Source organism: Malus sylvestris, chromosome 15, assembly GCF_916048215.2.
Source record: "Malus sylvestris chromosome 15, drMalSylv7.2, whole genome shotgun sequence".
NCBI classification, from domain to species: Eukaryota; Viridiplantae; Streptophyta; class Magnoliopsida; order Rosales; family Rosaceae; genus Malus; species Malus sylvestris.
In genome coordinates, this window is record NC_062274.1 from 35,600,277 (window position 1) to 35,619,797 (window position 19,521).

The window sequence follows — 19,521 nt, forward strand, 5'->3', positions numbered from 1 at the left end:
GCTGACAATTTCAGCAACAGTAGAAGTAAAGTGACAAATGACAAATACCAAGGATACGTCTACACATTCATTTGTAAAGAGTTTTAATATCATAGTATTCTCATTCTGTATTTATAGGGAGAATTCCTTTCATTGTAAGGGCACACGAGATACACACCATACTCACACCATACTTCAATCCTCTTACACTCAAGCATTCGAAACCTTCCTAGTATCTTTTGTAAACACTTCTTTGTAAACACTTCTTTGTAAACATTCTATATATCAATAAAAGTTCAAGTGTACAGATTCAAGAAATCTCCAAATCTTAAATAAGTTTTCTTTTTTTCTTTAGTATGTTTGTTTAATTAAGACGTCTAGTCCAAAATAGGAAAACATTATTGCAGTTATATTATTAACCTGCTAAACTAACGATCATATTTTGTTCAAGCACTCTGTTATAGTTGAATGTTTACCATACAAATAACTAGGCATTAACCAGGGTACCTTTGAGTTCAGCCGTTAAGGTCTTATACCTGCATTATGAATGGCCGTCAAGGTATAAAATATCGATGATATCGGAAATATCGGTAGTCCAAAAACACGGAAATTTCGATAGAAATATCGGGATATTATCGATATCGATAAAAATTGAATAAAAACCACGGAAATTGTAAGAAAAACTTGGAAATTTTTATTGAAACTTTGCAAGATGTTTATTTAGTCAATTATCTATTAGTTTATTACAAAAAATTGGAAGGAAATGCATTGCATGATAGATATAACTGATTTAAGTTGATTATATAGCGAGCTGGCAAACATTGTGAGTTTAGAAAATATGTAGTAATTAATAAAAGAAGTTTAAACACACCATAATTATTTATATATAATGAATTAGTACAATATTTTATACTTTATACATTGCATGGTAAGATATATGAGTGACTTAGCAATGTCTAAAATATCGATGATATCAGAAATATCGGTAGTCCAAAAAAATATCGGTAGTCTAAAAACACGGAAATTTCGATGGAAATATCGGGATATTATGGATATTTTAGACCATGGTGGCCGTCATGCTGAAACATGTCGAGTTCCATGTGCAAGGTTTTATATCTAGTTGTTATAATAGTCATCCAACTATTTAATCGAGTCTGCTTAACGAATTTGGTATCTGAGCCAAGTTTAGCATTTTAATAGTATAATTATAATAGTAAAGTACCTTGATGACAGAAGTCATTAACACAACATATATCACACTAGTTTAATTTTGTATGAATAAGAGATATTATTGTCCTTGTAGACTTTGTCAACCATAACCATCAGGTACTTATTGTCCTAGACACCCAACTATAACTAGCATAAAGAGAAGATTAACATATATATATATCCAAAAGAATTAGCAGGACTTTGAAGAAGCAGAAGTTTTATCTTAGTTATCTTGAACATCCTTCATTTATTAGTAAATATAATAATACAGAAGTGCAGCAAAAAGAGCAACATGTCAAGTTTTAGAGACACTGAGAGAAGAAAAAGAATTTCTAAGAAACCAATTAGCCATAACTTTAGAGAAAGGTAGACTGTAGTTTATGATAGATTACCTTAATTTAGAAATTAGTGAACCTCAAAAAAGAAAAATAACCTTAGACCAAATTAGTTTAGTTTATTATTTTTCATTGAGAAAGCATAATCATATTTTGCATAGTAAAGAAAATCCACAAGTCAATAGTATTGTAGATCTTATTATTAGTCAAACAGAAAATATAAAATTAGAAAATAATAGGCATAATCATTTGTTAAACCAGTTGTTAGAGCATTTTCTAAAAAATTTCATAAAACCAATTAAACAAAATTTAGATTATATTACATCTCAGTTAGGAGATAATAATAAAAATATTCAAAGGTTTCCTAGCAAAAGAGATAAAATAGCTTGTTGACCTTATAGATAGTAAGCTTAAGCAAGTAGAACTCAGATCATTAGAAATAGTTAAGCAGTTAAAATTAGAAGTTCAAAAAATTCAATTAGTGCAAAAAGAGTTGAGTGAACAAGTAGATAAGTTGCATAATAGATAGATTATTAGTTTAATGATCAATTCTATAACTAGCAGAAAATATATCCAAGTTTTAAAAGAAATTAGTAAGCTAGATAAAGAACCAGTAGGTTTAACAAATTTTTCGACACAAGTAGCTAGTAATAATGTTGATGCACAAAATCAGTGAGGACTTTGGTACAATAGAAAGTGTTAAGTTTGTGATCTTCGCTAGATTGCTTCGGTCATTAGTGTGGATAAGTATGTAAATGGATAGAGACAGGGAAGCAAACACAAAATGTACGTGGTTCACCCAAATTGGCTACGTCCACGGAGTAGAAGAATTTTCATTAATTGTAAAGGGTTTACACAAGTACATAGGTTCAAACTCTCCCTTTGCGAGTATTAATGAATGATTTAGTATAAATGACATTAGGAAATATTGTGATAGAATGATCTCTATTTATAGAAGAGAGTTTCTAGTTTCATTCTGACATTGACACATGTCGTGTTGTGATTGGCTTCTGATGTTGACACGTGTCGCGCTATGATTGGCTTCTGATGTCGACACATGCCGCGCTGTGATTGGCCTTCTGGTTGGAGGGAAACTCTTCTGGGTCTTTGACGGTATAACGTTGACCGGTGCTCAGTAGTTTCTGGATTGGTCAAGTATGGTACAAACAGTGATTCTCTAAGTTCCCGAGTGAGGGAAGCTCCTCGGTTGGGGACTTGCAAGATCCAAGTCATTGAGTAATCATGAAACTTCTAAGTACCGAAGTATTTTTCCTCCATCCAGGGATGGTATCTTTAACCGATGAAGATGCACAAGGTAATGTATCAATTTCACTTGAAGCTTACTTGTAGTTTCAGGCTTGGTCAAGTGCGATACAAACCTTATAGTAGGAGTCCCCCAAGTCGCCGAGCTAGGAGATTTACCGAAGGAGGTAACAGACAAGGTAAGCAATCAGACTTCTAAGCAAGTAACCTGGATTGGAGGTTCGACTTCGGCTTCCGGTTGATTGTTCTCCTTTTCTTTGTGTCGTAAACATCAACAAGGATAATGAGAAGCAAATGAAGAAGAGATGATATGAGATACTTTTACTTTTGAAGAAGTAACTTTCCACAGGCTTATTCTTGAACTGGGCTAGAGGGTTTTTTGGTTTCCTCCAGAGTATAAGGCCGACTCAAGAATTTAAGGTTCAAAACAAGTCCATCAAATCTAGAGTACGTTTAACCCTGATGATATGAGATACTTTTACTGTTGACAAAGTAGTGAATGTATCGGCACGTGTTCTGTTATGCTTGTCTCTACATGCTTCCTTGTATCATTCTCACATGCCCTATCTGTTCCTTAGGCATATGTGGTATCTTCTCTGGAAGCATAAGATGTTGAATATGAGTACTCGAGAGCAATGTCAGGTAAGTAATCAGGCAAGGGGTTCCAGGCAGTCAGTTCCTGACTGGAAGATTGATTCCAAGTGCTGACTGATTGCTCTCTTTCTCTTTGTCTTGCAGGTAAGAACAAGGCCAAAGGAAAAGACAGGGAAAAAGCATGATATGAGATACTCTTACTTTTAACCCTGATGATATAAGATACTCTTACTCTGGTGTGGCTTGTTTGTAGAGGTATTATCGGGAGGAAAAAAAACTGAGTATTTTGAGAGACTCTGCTAAGAGTGCCCTCTCGGATGTGAAGAAAAGTTGAGTATTTTTTTTATTTGCAGGTCTGCCTGGTTGTGGAGGATGAAGGTCGACATATATAGGAGTCTCCCTAACAACAAGTAATAGTGTTATTCATTTACTCTTCTTGGTCATAGCAATGTAGTGGGAGCTGCAAGCTTCACGTGTTTTAACTTTGTCAGAGCACTTTGAAAAAGTGGTCTGTGGTATCTAAAAAGCTGATGTTGCATGTGAAGATTGCAGACAAGTTTTATCCAAGGAAATCTGGCTCTCGAAGTTTGGAGAGCGGTGCCTCTTCGGTTTTCAAACAAGCAATTCTGTCGAGGATCTGGCTCTCAAGATTCAGAGAACGATGCCTCTTTGATTTTTGAGAAAGCAATCATGTTGGGAGTCTGACTCTTGAGATTCGGAGAGTAGTGTCTCTTCGATTTTTGAGAAAGTAATCATGTTGGGAGTCTGGCTCTCGAGATTCGGAGGGTTGTGCCTCTTTGATTTTTGAGCACGTAATCCTGTTGGGAGTCTGGTTCTCAAGATTCAGAGAACGGTGCCTCTTCGATTTTTGAGAAAGTAATCATGTTGGGAGTCTGACTCTTGAGATTCGGAGAGCAATGTCTCTTCGATTTTTGAGAAAGTAATCCTGTTGGGAGTCTGGCTCTCGAGATTCGAAGGGCGGTGCCTCTTCGATTTTTGAGCATGTAATCCTGTTGGAAGTCTGGCTTTCGAGATTCGGAGAACTGTGCCTCTTTGATTTTTGAGCAAGCAATCTTGTTGGGAGTGTTTTCTCGAATGTGAGTAAAGGTTGGGCATTTTTGCCAGTCTGCCTTGCCACGGAGCACGGAGGTTGACACACATTGGAACGTTTTAGTTATCAAGCAGTGGTGCTGTTCTTTTACCCTTGTGGGTAATAATAGGGTAGCTGGACTTTCAAAATTTATGTGTCTAAACTTTGTCAGAGATCTTTGGCAAAGTTATCTATGGTACCTGAGGAGCTGATGTTGCGTGTGGAAAGTGGTGCCTCTTCGGAATCCGGAGAGTGGTGCCTCTTCGATTTTTGAACCAACGGTCATGTTGCCCTTTCTTTTGTAAGGGCACCAATTGTGTGCAAGAAGTACATTAAGAGAGTTATTGCTTGTAGGAATTTTTCCCTTACTTCAGAGATATATTGCATCTCATTTCTCCTTCATCATTTCTGAGAATGTCTGACCCATCCGACCGTCGTTTTGACTTGAACTTTGGTGAAGAGGCAGTCATGCCTTCTCAAGACAACATATGGCGCTCATTCTTCTTATCCTCTACTGGTCATCTTACCGTTGGGGACTCTGTGATGAAGAATGATATGACTGCTGCGGTGTTGGCCAGGAACATTCTCTCCCAAAGATAACAGACTACTTTCCAAATGGTCTGATGAGTTGGCTGTTAAGGATTCTCTGACTTTCAGTGTTCATTGTGCAGGTTCTATGTCTAATATGGCCCAACGCCTATTTGCTCGAACCCGCCAAGTTGAATCTTTGGCGGCTGGAGTGATAAGTCTCAAACAAGATATCAGAGGGCTCAAGCATAAGAATAAACAGTTGCACAGGCTCGCACATGACTATGCTACAAACATGAAGAGGAAGCTCGACCAGCTGCAGGAATCTGATGGTCAGATTTTACTTGATCATCAGAGGTTTGTGGGTTTGTTCCAAAAGCATTTATTGTCTTCGTCTTCTGGGGCTGTACGGCGTAATGAAACTCCAAATGATCAACCTTCGGTGTCTCATTCTTCTGGGGTTCTGCCTAATACTGAGGCTCCGAATAATCACCCTCTGGTGCCTCCTCTTTCTAGGGCTCTGCCGACTGCTGAGACTTCTCCTGAGCAACCTTTGTGAAGGCTCCCTCTTGTTTGTTTATTTTGATTCATGTATATGTATATATTTGTAACTTATCGGAGATATCAATAAACAAGCTTTGCTTCATTTCAACGTATTATGTTAAATACACTAAGGCCTTTTTCACTAAGTTCTTTGAATTTTTCCTTTTGTTGAAACTTGTGTGTTGAATCTTTGTGAGTGAAGCATGTAGGTTGAGGTAGTGCTCCCTTAATTTCCCGAGTGAGAAAAACTTCTCGTTGGGAGACTTGAAAAATCCAAGTCACTGAGTGGTCGTGAGACTTCCAAGTATCAAGGTGCAGTAGCATATGGTAGGAGTCCCCCAAGTCTTTGGTCGAGGGGAGTTGACGAATGAGGCATTTCCTTTCTAAGTGGTAGCCCAAAACTCATTCTTCATATTTATTTGTTATGAAAGTTGTTAGGCCCAAAGAAGATGAGGCATAGGCAATTTTTTTTTCGAATTTTTTTTTTCGATTTTTCGAAAAAAAAAAAAAATATATATATATATATATATATTAAAGTTTTATAGGTGAAACTTTGGTGTTGAAGCTTTGTAGGTGAAGATTTGAGGTTGACGCTTTGTTGGGTACCATGAATTGATTTTGCTTCACATTATCTTGATCAAGATAGTGTGAAGCTTTTGTAGGTGATTTTTTTGTGTTAAAACTTTGTAGGTGAAGCTTTTGTGGTGGGTGAAGCTTTTGTGGTGAGTGAAGCTTTTGTTGGTGAAGCTTTTATGGGTGAAGCTTTTGTGGATGAAGTTTTTGTGGTGGGGGAAGCTTTTGTGGTGGGGAAAGCTTTTGTGGGTGAAGTTTTTGTTGATGAAGCTTTTATGGGTGAAGCTTTTGTGGGTGAAGCTTTTGTGGTGGGTGAAGCTTTTATGGGTGAAACTTTTGTGGTGGGTGAAACTTTTGTTGATGAAGCTTTTATGGGTGAAGCTTTTGTAGGTGAATCTATTATGGGTGAAGCTTTTGTAAGTGAAGCTTTAGAGTTGAAGCTTTGTAGGTGAAGCTTTGGAGTTGAAGATTTTGTTGGGTACCATAAATTGATTTTGCTTCACACTATCTTGATCAAGATAGTGTGAAGCTTTTGAGAATTTGTAGTTGTCCTCCATTGATGAAGCTTTTGTTGGTGAAGCTTTGGAGTTGAAACTTTTGTTGGGTACCATGGATTGATTTTGCTTCACACTATCTTGATCAAGATAGTGTAAAGCTTTTGAGAATTTGTAGTTGTCCTCCATTAATGATGCTTTTGTTGGTGAAGCTTTGTTGGGTATCACGAATTGATTTTGCTTAACACTATCTTGATCAAGATAGTGTGAAGTTTTTGAGAATTGTGGTTGAACTCCTTTGATGAAGCTTTTGTTGGCACCATAAATTGGTTTTGCTTCACACTGTCTTGATCAATAGCATGTGAAGTTTTTGAGAATTGTGGTTGCCTTTGCCCTCCATTGATAAAGCTTTTGTTGGCACCATAAATTGGTTTTGCTTCATACTGTCTTGATCAAGAGTGCGTGAAGCTTTTGAGAATTGTGGTTGAACTCTTTTGATGAAGTTCTTGCTGGCACCATAAATTGGTTTTGCTTCACATTGTCTTGATCAAGAGTGTGTGAAACTTTTGAGAATTGTGGTTGCTCTCCATTGATAAAGCTCTTGTTGGCACCATAAATTGGTTTTGTTTCACACTGTCTTGATCAAGAGTGTGCGAAGCTTTTGAGAATTGTGGTTGAACTCCTTTGATGAAGCTCTTGTTGGCACCATAAATTGGTTTTGCTTCACACTGTCTTGATAAAGAGTGTGTGAAGCTTTTGAAAATTGTGGTTGCCCTCCATTGATGAAGCTCTTGTTGGCACCATAAATTGGTTTTGCTTCACACTGTCTTAATCAACAGTGTATGAAGCTTTTGAGAATTGTGGTTGAACTTCTTTGATGAAGCTCTTGCTGGCACCATAAATTGGTTTTGCTTTACACTGTCTTGATTAAGAGTGTGTGAAGCTTTCTACGAGTTGTAGTGTTTGCATTGTTACAGAAGGGAAATGTTTGAAGCAGATGTAAGAGGGCTGAATAGCTTGATCTTCGTATGCCATGCACTGAAGTTGTTGTTGGCTTGCAATAAGACTTTGTTGGTGACTATAACTCTTGTTGGGCATAAATGTTCCCCTAGTTAAGTTGTCAAGCTTGAGGGTTTTTGATTATTTGTGAATGCTAGGAGTTCACATGTGCAAGTTGTACCACTCGTCTTCTGGTAAGTGGAATGAATGGTGAGTTGCTTTCATTACTTGGTTAGTGGTACGAAGGTGAGTTCCTTCATCACCTTTCATCACATTTTAGCACCTGGTTGGTAGCACGAGGATGAGTTTCTTCTTCCTCTGGTTGGTGGCATAAATGGCAAGTTGCCAAATGATATTAGAGTACGGGTTGTACATTTCATCACCTGGTTGGTGGCATGAAGAAGAGTACGGGTTGTACATTTCATCACCTGGTTGGTGAGAATAAGGGCAAGGTGTCTAGGCACATTGTAGCAAGTGTCGAATGACACAAAGTATGTTGAACCATTTCAAAGCACAGTTGGCTTATGCATGAATGTGTTGGAATGTATGATTGAATGAATATACTGTGAAGCTGCTCGTTTATTTGTATAGTCTTGTTGACATATACTTAGACTTTGTTTCATGTTGAAGTTTTGAACCCGAGCGTTTCACTGCTAGGAATGTAAGAGGATTAGGACCGAGTTGTCTAAATCACATCTTTATTGAATTCATACCAAATAATCTTCGTTACATAGGATGCCGAACGACTGAAGCTTAACACTTGTACAATGTGAATTTACTTGTAATAGTACTTCAAGTGATCAGCGTTCCATGGATGGCCAAAGGTCTTGCCATCGGAGCTTCTAAACTTGTACGAGTCAAGGCGACTTATGCCAACAACTTCAAACGGTCCATCCCAGTTTGGACTAAGTGTTTCTTCACTCTGGACTCTGTCACAGAGTAATCTTTTCTTCAATACCCAGTCCCCCACTTTGAAAGAACGAGGTTTAACCCTTGAGTCATAGTAGTTAGAGATGCGCTGCTTGTAGGCAACATTCCTCAAGTGAACCTAGTTTCTGTGTTCCTCGACTAGATCTAAGTTAAGGGTAAGTTGTTTGTCATTTTCGCTTTACACGTAGTTCTAGACTCGAAACGTTGCTTGCTCAAGCTCAACTGGAACAACTGCCTCTGTACCAAAGGTAAGTGAGAATGAGGTTTCTCCTGTTAATGTCCAATACAAAGTGCGGTATGACCAAAGAACTTGGGGTACAAATTCTGGCCAACAACCTTTAGCCTTGTCCAAGCTGGTTTTTAGAATTCGCTTTATTATTTTGTTGATGACTTCAACTTGTTCATTAGATTGGGGATGAGCTGGGGAGGCAAAACATAAGTTGATGTTGAACTTAGAGCAGAACATCCTGAACTTATTGTTGTCGAACTGTCGCCCGTTGTCAGTGACTATCACATTGGCAATGCCGAATCTGCAAAGGATGTTCTTCCATACAAAGTCTTCTATTTTTACCTCAGTAATGGTTGCCAAGGTTCTACTTCGGCCCACTTTGTGAAGTAGTCAACTGCAACAATTGTATAACAAACCTTGCCCTTCCTTGCAGGCATTGGGCCGATCAAATTAAGTCTCATTGGGCGAAGGACCAAAGGCTGATCATAGGAGTGAGCGGCTCAGGAGGAGAGTGAGGAATAGTTGCGTAACGTTGACACTTATCACATAAGCGAGATATTCTGATGGCAGCTAAGGATCGAGATCCAGCATGATCTCTGCAGACTCCTTCATGTATTTCCCGAATGACAGTTTTCGTCTCTACGGATGTAAGGCATCTTAGGTATGGTAGGTTAAAACCCCGCTTGTAGAGTTGGTCATTAATAATTAAGTAACGGATAACCTTGTATCAAATCTGCTTAGCTTGGACTTTGTCATTTAGAAGGGTGCCACGAGCAAGGAATCTATAAATCGGGGTAATCCAACAATCCCCCTGTTGTAAGTTGCACACTTTCACAGCCATGGTGCTTGGTGCTGCCAACAATTCGACCTGAATTTTTCTCCCAATCTTGTCTTCCACCGCTGAGGCTAGGCGAGCCAAAGCATCTGCATGACTGTTTGCCGCTCGAGGAATTTGGGTGATCTGGTAGTGGAAGTGTTTGAGCAAAAATTGTGTTTGTGCCAGATATGCTGCCATGGAGCTATCCTTAGCGTCAAAGTTGTTGGTGACCTGGTTAACCACCAATTGGGAGTACTGAAGATATCAATTCGTTTAACCCCAAAGTGTTTGGCCAAACGTAAGCCTGCTAGGAGGGCTTCATATTCGGCCTCATTGTTCGACGCCTTAAATTTGAAACGAAGAGTATACTTTATCGCCACTTTGTCAGGGGTCGTAAGGACTAGTCCTGCTCCATAACCCTGTTGGTTGGATGAGCCATCATCATATAGACTCCATGTTAGGGTTGTTGGTTCTATTTTTTGAGCTTCCAAGGGTAATGAAACCACTTGTTTAGGCATAGAAACAATGTCAACAGGATATGTGAAGTCGGCGATAAAGTATGCCATTGCTTGGCACTTCTCAACTGGCTTTGGTTGGTAAGAGATGTCAAACTCACCCAATGTTATCGCTCATTTGATCATTCGCCCGGAAGTGTCAGGACTTTGAAGTATCTGTCGAAGAAGATGATTGGTAAGCACGATGATGGAGTGTGCTTGGAAGTAAGGGCGAAGTTTTCGAGTAGACATGGCCAATGCTAGAGCCAATTTCTCAATGTTAAAGTATCGTGTCTCCACATCTTGTAAGGCTTTGCTAACGTAGTAGACAGGTCGTTCGACATTACCATCCTTTAAAATGAGAACGAAACTTACTGCTAAAGTCGATATCGACAGATAGATAATGAGAGTGTCATTAACCTCAGGTTTGGAGAGCAGAGAGGCTTTACTCATGTAGTCTTTGAGGTTCTTGAATGCCTCAACACATTCATCAGTCCATGTAATGAACTTCTTAATTCCCTGAAGTGTTTTGAAGAAAGAAGCACATCTGTCTGTGACCTTAAAGATGATCCTAGTTAAGGCTGCCACTTTGCTAGTAAGGCTTTGGATGTCTTTTGAAGTTATCGGTTTCTTCATGTCAATGATTGCTTTAATCTTCTCGGGATTAGCCTCAATGCCTCGTTGGCTTATCATGAAGCCTAAGAATTTGCTAGAACCTACGCCGAAGGCACATTTGTTAGGGTTCAACCTCATTCGATACCTCTTAAGAATGGTGAAAGTTTCAGATAGGTTGGTGATGTGTTGGTCAGCATGTTTGCTCTTGACTAACATATCATCAATGTAAACGTCCATGCTCTTCCCAATCTGTTCGGCGAACATTAAATTGATCAGTCTCTAATAAGTTGCTCCTGCATTCTTTAGGCCGAAGGGCATGACTTTATAGTAATGTAGTCCCTTGTTAGTAATGAAAGCTGTGTGTTCTTGGTCTTGAGGGTTTATGTGGATTTGGTTGTAACCTGAGTAAACATCCATGAAGCTTAAAAGTTCACACCCTGCCGTAGAGTCTATAAGTCTGTCAATGAGAGGAAGAGGAAAGCTATCATTCGGCCATCCTTTATTTAGGTCGGTGTAATCGACACACATTTTCCACAAGACCTTTTGGAGTATGAGACTTTCATTGGTCGGATTCTTCTTAACAAAGACAACATTTGCTACCCACGTTGGAAAATTGACTTCACGGACGAAGCTTATGCCTTTGAGTTTTTCAACTTCTGCCTTCATTGCCTCGTACTGTTCAACGTCATAAGATCTTTGCTTCTGTCTCACTGGCTTGGTCTTGGGGTCAATACTTAAGCGATGACAAATGATATTGGGAGAGATGCCTGGCATGTCCTCTTATGACCAAGCGAAGACCTCAGTGTTCTCTTGCAAAAAAAAGATCAATGCCAACCGAATGAGTGGTGACAAGGTGGTGCCAATCTTCACCATGCGATCCAGATAATCTTTTGAGATAGAGACCTTCTCCAACTCTTCAGTGGGTTGTTCTTGCTGGGTGAAAGAGTCATCTCGATGATCGTTGGGTTGATTGTTGCCACCGTGAAGATCCAAGTTGACTTCGTCGGGGCTGGTCTTTATGACTTGGTCATGTATAGAAAGGGTTTCCTTAGGCACAAACAAGTGCTGACCGAAGTGTTGTAACATGATCGTGCACTAAATTGATCTCCTCTGATGTAACCATTGCCACAGGGGGTTGGAAATTTCATCAACAACATATGTGTGGATACCATGGCCTTGAGATCATTGATGTCTGTGCGTCCGAAGATGACATTGTATGTTGTTGGGCAATCAACCACCAGGAAGTTAGTGGTAATGGTAATTGTGTAAAGGTCTGTACCAATGGTGAAAGGTAAGTGTATGCTCCCTAAAGGTTGCACGATATCACCGGAGAAGCTTATCAGAGGGGAAATCGAGCGATCGAGCAAGTGTTCAGCTACATTAAGTGCCCTGAAAGCTTAGCAAACATGACATTGACCGAAGCCCCCGTGTCTACCAGGATTCGTCGTACTTCAAAGTTGGCTATGTGAGCTTCCACAATCAGTGGGTTGTTGTAAGGGTAAATGATACCTCTTTCTTCCTCAGGGTAGAAACATATTGGATCCCAGTTAGGATCCCAGTTAGGCTTTTGATACTTACCTCCTCTGATGTCTTCCACGTGAAACACTTGGTGGCCAGACCTTAAAACTCGTTCACTATTTTTCATGGCCCTATTAGAAGATTTAAATGTGGGTGTGCCACCACTTATGAAATATATCACATTCACTTGGCGTTGGTTACAGTTACCCATTGGAGGGTGAATAAGGAATTGATCAATTTTTCCTTCACGTGCCAAAGCTTCAATATGATCACGAAGAGTGATACACTTCTCGCCGTCATGGCCGTTATGCTCGTGGTAGCAGCAAAACGTGCCCGTGTTCTTCATGGGCTTGTAATCCGGGTGCCTCGACTTTGACTTCGGTATCAGGTGTGTTATGCTGGGGTAAATGGCCATGCATATGGCGTTCAAAAGTGTGTATGTCTCATACCTCGGGGTAAGGGTTGTCCTGCCACGTGCTTGACCCACTGTGTTGACTGCCTGGGGTCGGGGATTATCATGGCGATACCCTTAGTTATCACGGTAGTGTCCCTTACTCCTTTTACTAAAATGAGACTGGTGTGGATGAAAATCTTTCTTTTTGCCCTGAGATTGATATGCCTATTGACTTGGCAAAGTATTAAGTAAGGCATGGGGAGGCACCACTGCTGTTTGGAAGGTCGAGGTCTTTTCATTTGGTTGGATTTGGCTTTCATTCCCTACTTGCTGATAAGGGGTGGTTGTGGGGGGTTTCCCTTGATATGTAATTTCCTCGGCGGATGCATGGTTGTAAGCCTATGCCATCACCTCAGAGTAAGTCTTCCAAGTGTTGGCATTGATCATGTACTTGAAGAAACAATCACGTAGGCCTGTCGTGAAGGCCTTGAGGGCGGTCTTGTCATCTGCCTCAGTGCAGCGAGAATACTCATGGCTGAAATGACCAGCATACTCTCGTAGTGACTCGTCTGGCTTTTGGCGAATAAGGTACAAGTCATTTGCAAAATGCAAGTGCTCGGTCTGGAAGATGTGTTGAGAGACAAACAGTTTCCTCATTTCCTCAAATGAGTCTACTGTCTCAGGTGAAAGACGGCAATACCAGTTTAGAGCTCCGCCAGAGAGGGTGGAAGGGAAAGAAGACATCGCTCTTCGTCGGTGTGCATCTGATATGCCATGGTGAACTCAAAGAGGTTAAGGTGTTTAATTGGGTCATCCCTTCCCATATAGAGTTGTAAACCAAGCTTTTGTTTTGTCTTCGCTTGAAGGGGGTGTCGAGGATCCTCCTTGTAAGAGGGCCAGGCCTAGGTTGGTTCCAATCAGGTATCTCAGCTTGTCGTTCGGCCTTCAACTTGTTTACTTCCTTAAAAAACTGTAGGACAAGAGGGTCCTGAGTGAAGTCACGTACCACTGGAGCTTTCTTTCGTAAATCTCCATATCCTCTTGGAAGTATGAAGGTTTGATCAAGAGTATGTGATTTTTCCCTGGACTCGCCGTACTGACTTCCAAGGTATGTCTGTCAGAACATCTTTGAGTCCCCTATACCTTCGTGTTTCTTTAGGACTTGTTGTCCCTTCCCAAATTGGTAGTCAGCCTGGGACATAAGAGGGGATAGAGTCTTTCAGAAACTCTTGGGTCATTGATCTTCGAGCTTACATGGAAAGGATTGTCTCGACGTTGCTTAAGGAAATCTTGACAGTCGCGAAAGACGACTTTCGATCCTTCCACTCCTTTTGTAAGGAGGTGTCTTCCTCTACTTCTCCTGCTTCGGGTCGAAGCAGCTAGGTTGAGAGAAGTCTCATGTTGATCAATTTTTTGATGATTAGCTCGCTCCTCATCAGGGATACCCATGTCGAAGGAATGCGACCTTTCGTGTTGGGGGGCACCCAGATGATGGTGGATGTCCACAGGGGTAACGAGCTCACGTGTTTGAGTACGCCTAGTTTCGTGGAGCGTCTCAAAGAGCTTCTCATACTGCTCTTGGAGGACCTCATTCTTCATTGTTATCTTTTTGTTCTGAGCTTCTAGCTCATCGACTTTAGCTTGAAGAGCAACCCTTTTTCCTTCATTCTTTCGTTGTCTCGCGCCAAGTGCAAGAGGGGTGTCATTCTACGTGTTGTGGCTTCCTTCGCTCCCCATGTTGGAGATGGATGCCTGGTCAAAAGAGAGTGTATGAATGGTGGAAACCAACTTAACAAAGCTTAAGAGAGTGGGAATAAGTGTCGTTCTTATAGACGGTGCCAAATGTTGATGCACAAAATCAGTGAGGACTTTGGTACAACAGAAAGTGTTAAGTTTGTGACTTTCGTTAGATTGCTCCGGTCACTAGTGTGGATATGTATGTAAATGGATAGAGACATGGAAGCAAACATAAGATGTACGCGGTTCACCCAGATTGGCTACGTTCACGAAGTAGAGGAATTCTCATTAATTGTGAAGGGTTTACACAAGTACATAGGTTCAAGCTCTCCTTTTGTGAGTACTAGTGAATGAGTTAGTACAAATGACATTAAGAAATATTGTGAGAGAATGATCTTTATTTATAGAAGAGAGTTTCTAATTTCATTCTGACATTGACACGTGTCGTGTTGTGATTGGCTTCTGATGTTGACACGTGTTGCGTTATGATTGGCTTCTGATGTTGACACGTGTCGCGCTGTGATTGGCCTCCTGGTTGGAGGGAAACTCTTCTGAGTCCTTGACGGTATAACGTTGACCGGTGCTCAGTAGTTTCGGGATTGGTCAAGTATGGTACAAACAAATAATATTCACATTAGGCAAAATAATTCAATAATTTAATTAGTTTTAAGTTTGGCTGAAAAAATTACATTAACTTGAAGAACAAATAGCATAAACAAACCAAGTTTTACATAGCGCATCTTCATCACTTCCTCCATCTTTGTTAGAAAAATTAGAAAATTTAACTTTAAGTACAAATAATCATATTAGAAGACCTAAGATAAATCCTTTTGATAACAGAAAATGGAACTCTTTATGAGAAAAAGAAAAGAAGTAGTTAGAGCTGAAGATATTTATCAAAATGAAGAAGAAGCACAAGAATTTATTAGAAGAGGATTTGAGAAAACACAAAAAAATAAATATAATTTGTACCAATTAGGTTTATTTGAAAATAGAAGTAAAATTGTAAGTAGCATTAGTCAATATGAAGTTAGTTGTATTGATAAAGAAGTTACCCTTAATTTACTTAGTAATAAAGCAGTTATGCATTTGAGAAAATCACATTTCAGTCAGATTCACATATGGACAATATTAATTGGAATAGCAGAATTAACTAGAGTACAAGTAGGCACAAAAATTTTAGTATACATATATGATGATAGATAAGATAATCACCAGCAACCAGCAATAGCAACAGCTGAAGTAGACTTAAGTTCAAACTTAGCAATCATATGATGTATTCCAAATTATGTTATAACAATAAACGAATTTAGTAAATATATTAAAGTAAGCATAAGAACAAAAAATTATAATATGAAATGAGAGTATAAAAATTTGTGTATTAGCTTAATGTATATTGGTAAGGTTTCTGATAAATATAATCATAAGTTTAATTTAGAATTTCAAATTTTAGTTCAAACCTTTGGTTGTAAGCATGTAAATATGATAGTAGCAAAACTTGTAGATAATAACTTTTTAAAAGGAACTCAGTAGACATTACCTAATTTACAAATAGCAAAAAAATAGAAACCAGATAGAGTACAAATATATGAAACTAGTACAGGTAAATCATCAATTATGTTTAGTAATTACAAGCAACTAGAAAATATAGAATATGATAAGAATGAGATAAAAAATGAGAGTATTCATATGGCTTTTGATAATTTAGATATCAATTTAGTTGAGCAAAATTTTGATCATATTATAGATAAGCTTAGAGAAGATATGACACAACCCGACCAAAGATCAAGGTGTGCTAGCCGTCACGTGAGAGTGACGTAACCATGTGCACAGTACGGAAACAATAAGGATAAGAAATATACGAATAAATAAGAACCGAAAGCTAATTAATGTGTACTGATAAACAGAAAGTGCTAGGAATGAGATACAAGTGTAAATACACCTAATCAGAGCATAGAAGTCTAGGTGCAGTCCAGTAGGACAAGTACTAGTTATACAGTACCATAAGAAATCCTACGAATACTATACTTTGTCAGAACCGCTAAGATCCACAAATGCCACCAACAGCAAGTCTACCTAAAACCTGGAGGGCCGCAAAACAAAAAGTGTAAGTGGGCAAAAACAAAGCTTTTCAAAATCATTTCATTTACCAAAAGCTCTAACCCCTCGTCGTAAAATATGTATAATTTTCCCAGAAATGGAATATAAATATATAAATATATATATATATATATATATATATATATATATATATATAAAATCATGCTTCACAAATCCATAATCATAAGTATGCCATGCCAAAAATATTATATATCAAATCATGCTTCACAAATCCATAATCATAAGTATGCTATGCCAAAAATATAAAACAAAATAAGTAACTCGAGTGAAAATTCATGGAAAATAACATATTAGCCAGAACCCATGCAAAAGTCTGTACGGTTGAATTCATAGCTCATTAATCAATCTAGCCGGAGTCACTACAAGTGACCTATACGGCACTACACTGCACACGAGTCGGAACCACTGTAAGGGTTTGTACGACAAGACTGAGTGTAATATAGTTATGCTCAATGCTATGCACTTATGATAGCTATGCGATAAATCGCTAGTCAACAATGAGTCGGAACCACCTAAGATGGTCTGTACGACAAGACTGTGCACCTAAATTGGATCCAATGTGAGCATACGGTGCGGGATGTGACATTATAAACAGGCATGTACCATATCTCTGGCTAAAACACAATCACCCGGGATACAGGTTTATGAGCTCTATGCTTCTCAATTAATCACAACCGTTATTCACATTCACAATTCATAAACTCACTTGGGCTTACCTGAGCGTCCACAACACCACAATTATATATTATGCATCATATACTAATTCATATGCTGAATATAAATTATATACATGGCATTTCAAGGCATACATTTATTTAAACGCATTTTCTGGGAAAATATCAAGTATAAGTATATATTGAAAACCAAAAGCCCACTTACTAGTATGTCAAAGAATCGTAGCCCCTAAGTCGCCCTTGACTGCGCTCGTCCTTGGGATAAGTCTTCTCTATATGTGAAACAATTATAAAAACGTTAATTTAAAGCACATAACCGATACTAGCTAATAACTTCTCATACATTGCTCAACTGAGATATATAAATATACCATCGTGACCTACACAACTCCATGAACATGCTCAAAATTTTAAAATAATTTTTGAAGCTGTCACGCACCGACAAGGGCACGGCCCTATGCGCGGCCACACACAGAGAACCCTAACAGAATTCCCTAACCCCGTTAGGAATATTATATTAAAAAGTAACAGAAACCATTAAACAGGCCTTTACCATATATGGCTGCTAATCCGGTCACGAGCTAATCCGGTCACGAAACATATTGCTTTGGATTATCATTTCGTCCAAGAACGTGTTGCTTCAGGAATTCACCATGTTCACTTTCTTCATTCCATTTCGCAACTGGCTGATCTTTTTACCAAAGGCTTGTCGAAGACGCGTTTTCAGTCCTTGTGTTCTAAACTTGTCTCCTCTCCAGTGTCAAGTTTGCGGGAGAGTGTGAACAAGGGCAATTAGGATGAGTTGTTATCATTTAATTGTAATTTGTATTTAATTGTATTGTATAGCTGCTACAGGACCATTATATTCTATGGACCTCTTGGTGTATAAAGCCTTGTAAAGTTTGCCTAAAGTTTAATGAAAATCTGAAACTTCATAAATAGAAATCAGAATCTTGACACACATTTCATATTAGAATCCCTAATTTTATTTCAAAACCAAAATCAAAATTTCGAAACTCTAATCCTTAATTTTAGAGACCCATATCGAAATCATAATAAAAATTCTGAAATTAGAATCCCAAACACATTTTAAAATCAGAATCCCGAAACGCATTTCATATCAAAATCCCTTATTTTAATTCAAAATCAAAATCAATATTTCAAAAGTCCAATCCCCAATTTCAGAATCCTACATCGAATTCGAAATCAAAGTTGACAAATGAAGGTGCAATTTCTTACCTTGTGCAATGCAACTGTCAGATGAGAATAATAGAAAGTCGAAAGACAAATTGCCACCCAACTCGAGCGAGACTGGAACCAGACTCGGGCGAGAGAGAGAAGGAGACCGAGAAACTACGAGAGAGAGTGAGAGAGTCGATGTGGTCACGATGGTGTGGTGTGGCCAGGGGCGACACTCGAGAGCCGGATAATTAGGGGAGGAGGAGAGATCGGTAAAGTTGGACGAAGCCTCAAATGAGTCGAGAAAGATAGAGAGACATGAATGAGTTGAGGTTGATTTTAATTCAGCGGTTGAGATTAAATCTCAACCTATCCGACGGTTATAATAATTTATAATCTTATATATTATAAATTTAAAATTAAAATCAAACTTATTTAATTCAGTTCGGTCATACAGAACTAACCAACGGTTCATACCAATTCTCGTACTCAATGTTTCAGTTTAGGTTCGATTTCCGGTACCAGATTTTTTGGTATTTTTGGTAGTTTTGGTTCAGTATTTTTCAATGAAGGACGTGAGAAAACGTGATCAAAGACAGATTGAGATGTTATTTTTATAATCTTTTCAATGAAGGACATTAAATGAGTACGTACTTCCTTGGGGGAGTTGAGTAACTCAGAAGAGTGTAGAAACTACTCTTTTTATCGCCGAATTAGGAAGAAAGAAGTGGTTGTAGCATTGAAAAAGAAGAAGCATAGAAAAGCAGTGGGTCCATATGATATACCGATCGAAGTGTGGAAAGTCTTGAGAGAGACGGGTATATCATGGCTCACAAACCTTTTCAATAGGATTTTGAAAATGAAGAAGATGCCAAATGAGTGGCGAAAGAGCACAATGGTGCCTATCTACAAGAATAAGAGCGACGTACAAAATTGCATGAACTACATGGGTATTAAGTTAATAAGTCACACAATGAAGTTTTGGAAGAAAGTAATTGAGCATAGATTGAGGCAAGAGACACGGGTCTCAGACAACCAATTCGGGTTCATGCCAGGATGCTCAACCATGAAGGCAATCTGTCTCTTACAAAGATCAATGGAAAGATATAGAGATATGAAAAATGATTTGCACATGACCGTTATAGATTTAGAAAAAAGCGTATAATAGGGTCCCAAGATACATTCTTTAAAGGATTTTAGAGAAGA

The 19,521-nt window shown here is 38.8% G+C and overlaps 1 long non-coding RNA gene across 2 annotated transcripts; it reads right to left on the bottom strand.

The window, feature by feature from the left end:
• Positions 1-16,180: 16,180 nt before the first annotated feature.
• On the bottom strand, positions 16,181-18,627 carry LOC126601647 (uncharacterized). 2 transcript variants are annotated; one of them, XR_007615778.1, is made up of 4 exons: positions 18,376-18,627; positions 17,690-18,060; positions 17,342-17,408; positions 16,181-16,424 (listed from the first exon to the last, which is right to left on the bottom strand). It is a non-coding gene; the product is annotated as an uncharacterized LOC126601647 (long non-coding RNA). The 2 variants fall into 2 exon arrangements; XR_007615777.1 differs by lacking the exon at positions 18,376-18,627 and having other exon boundaries at positions 17,690-18,369.
• Positions 18,628-19,521: the final 894 nt, after the last annotated feature.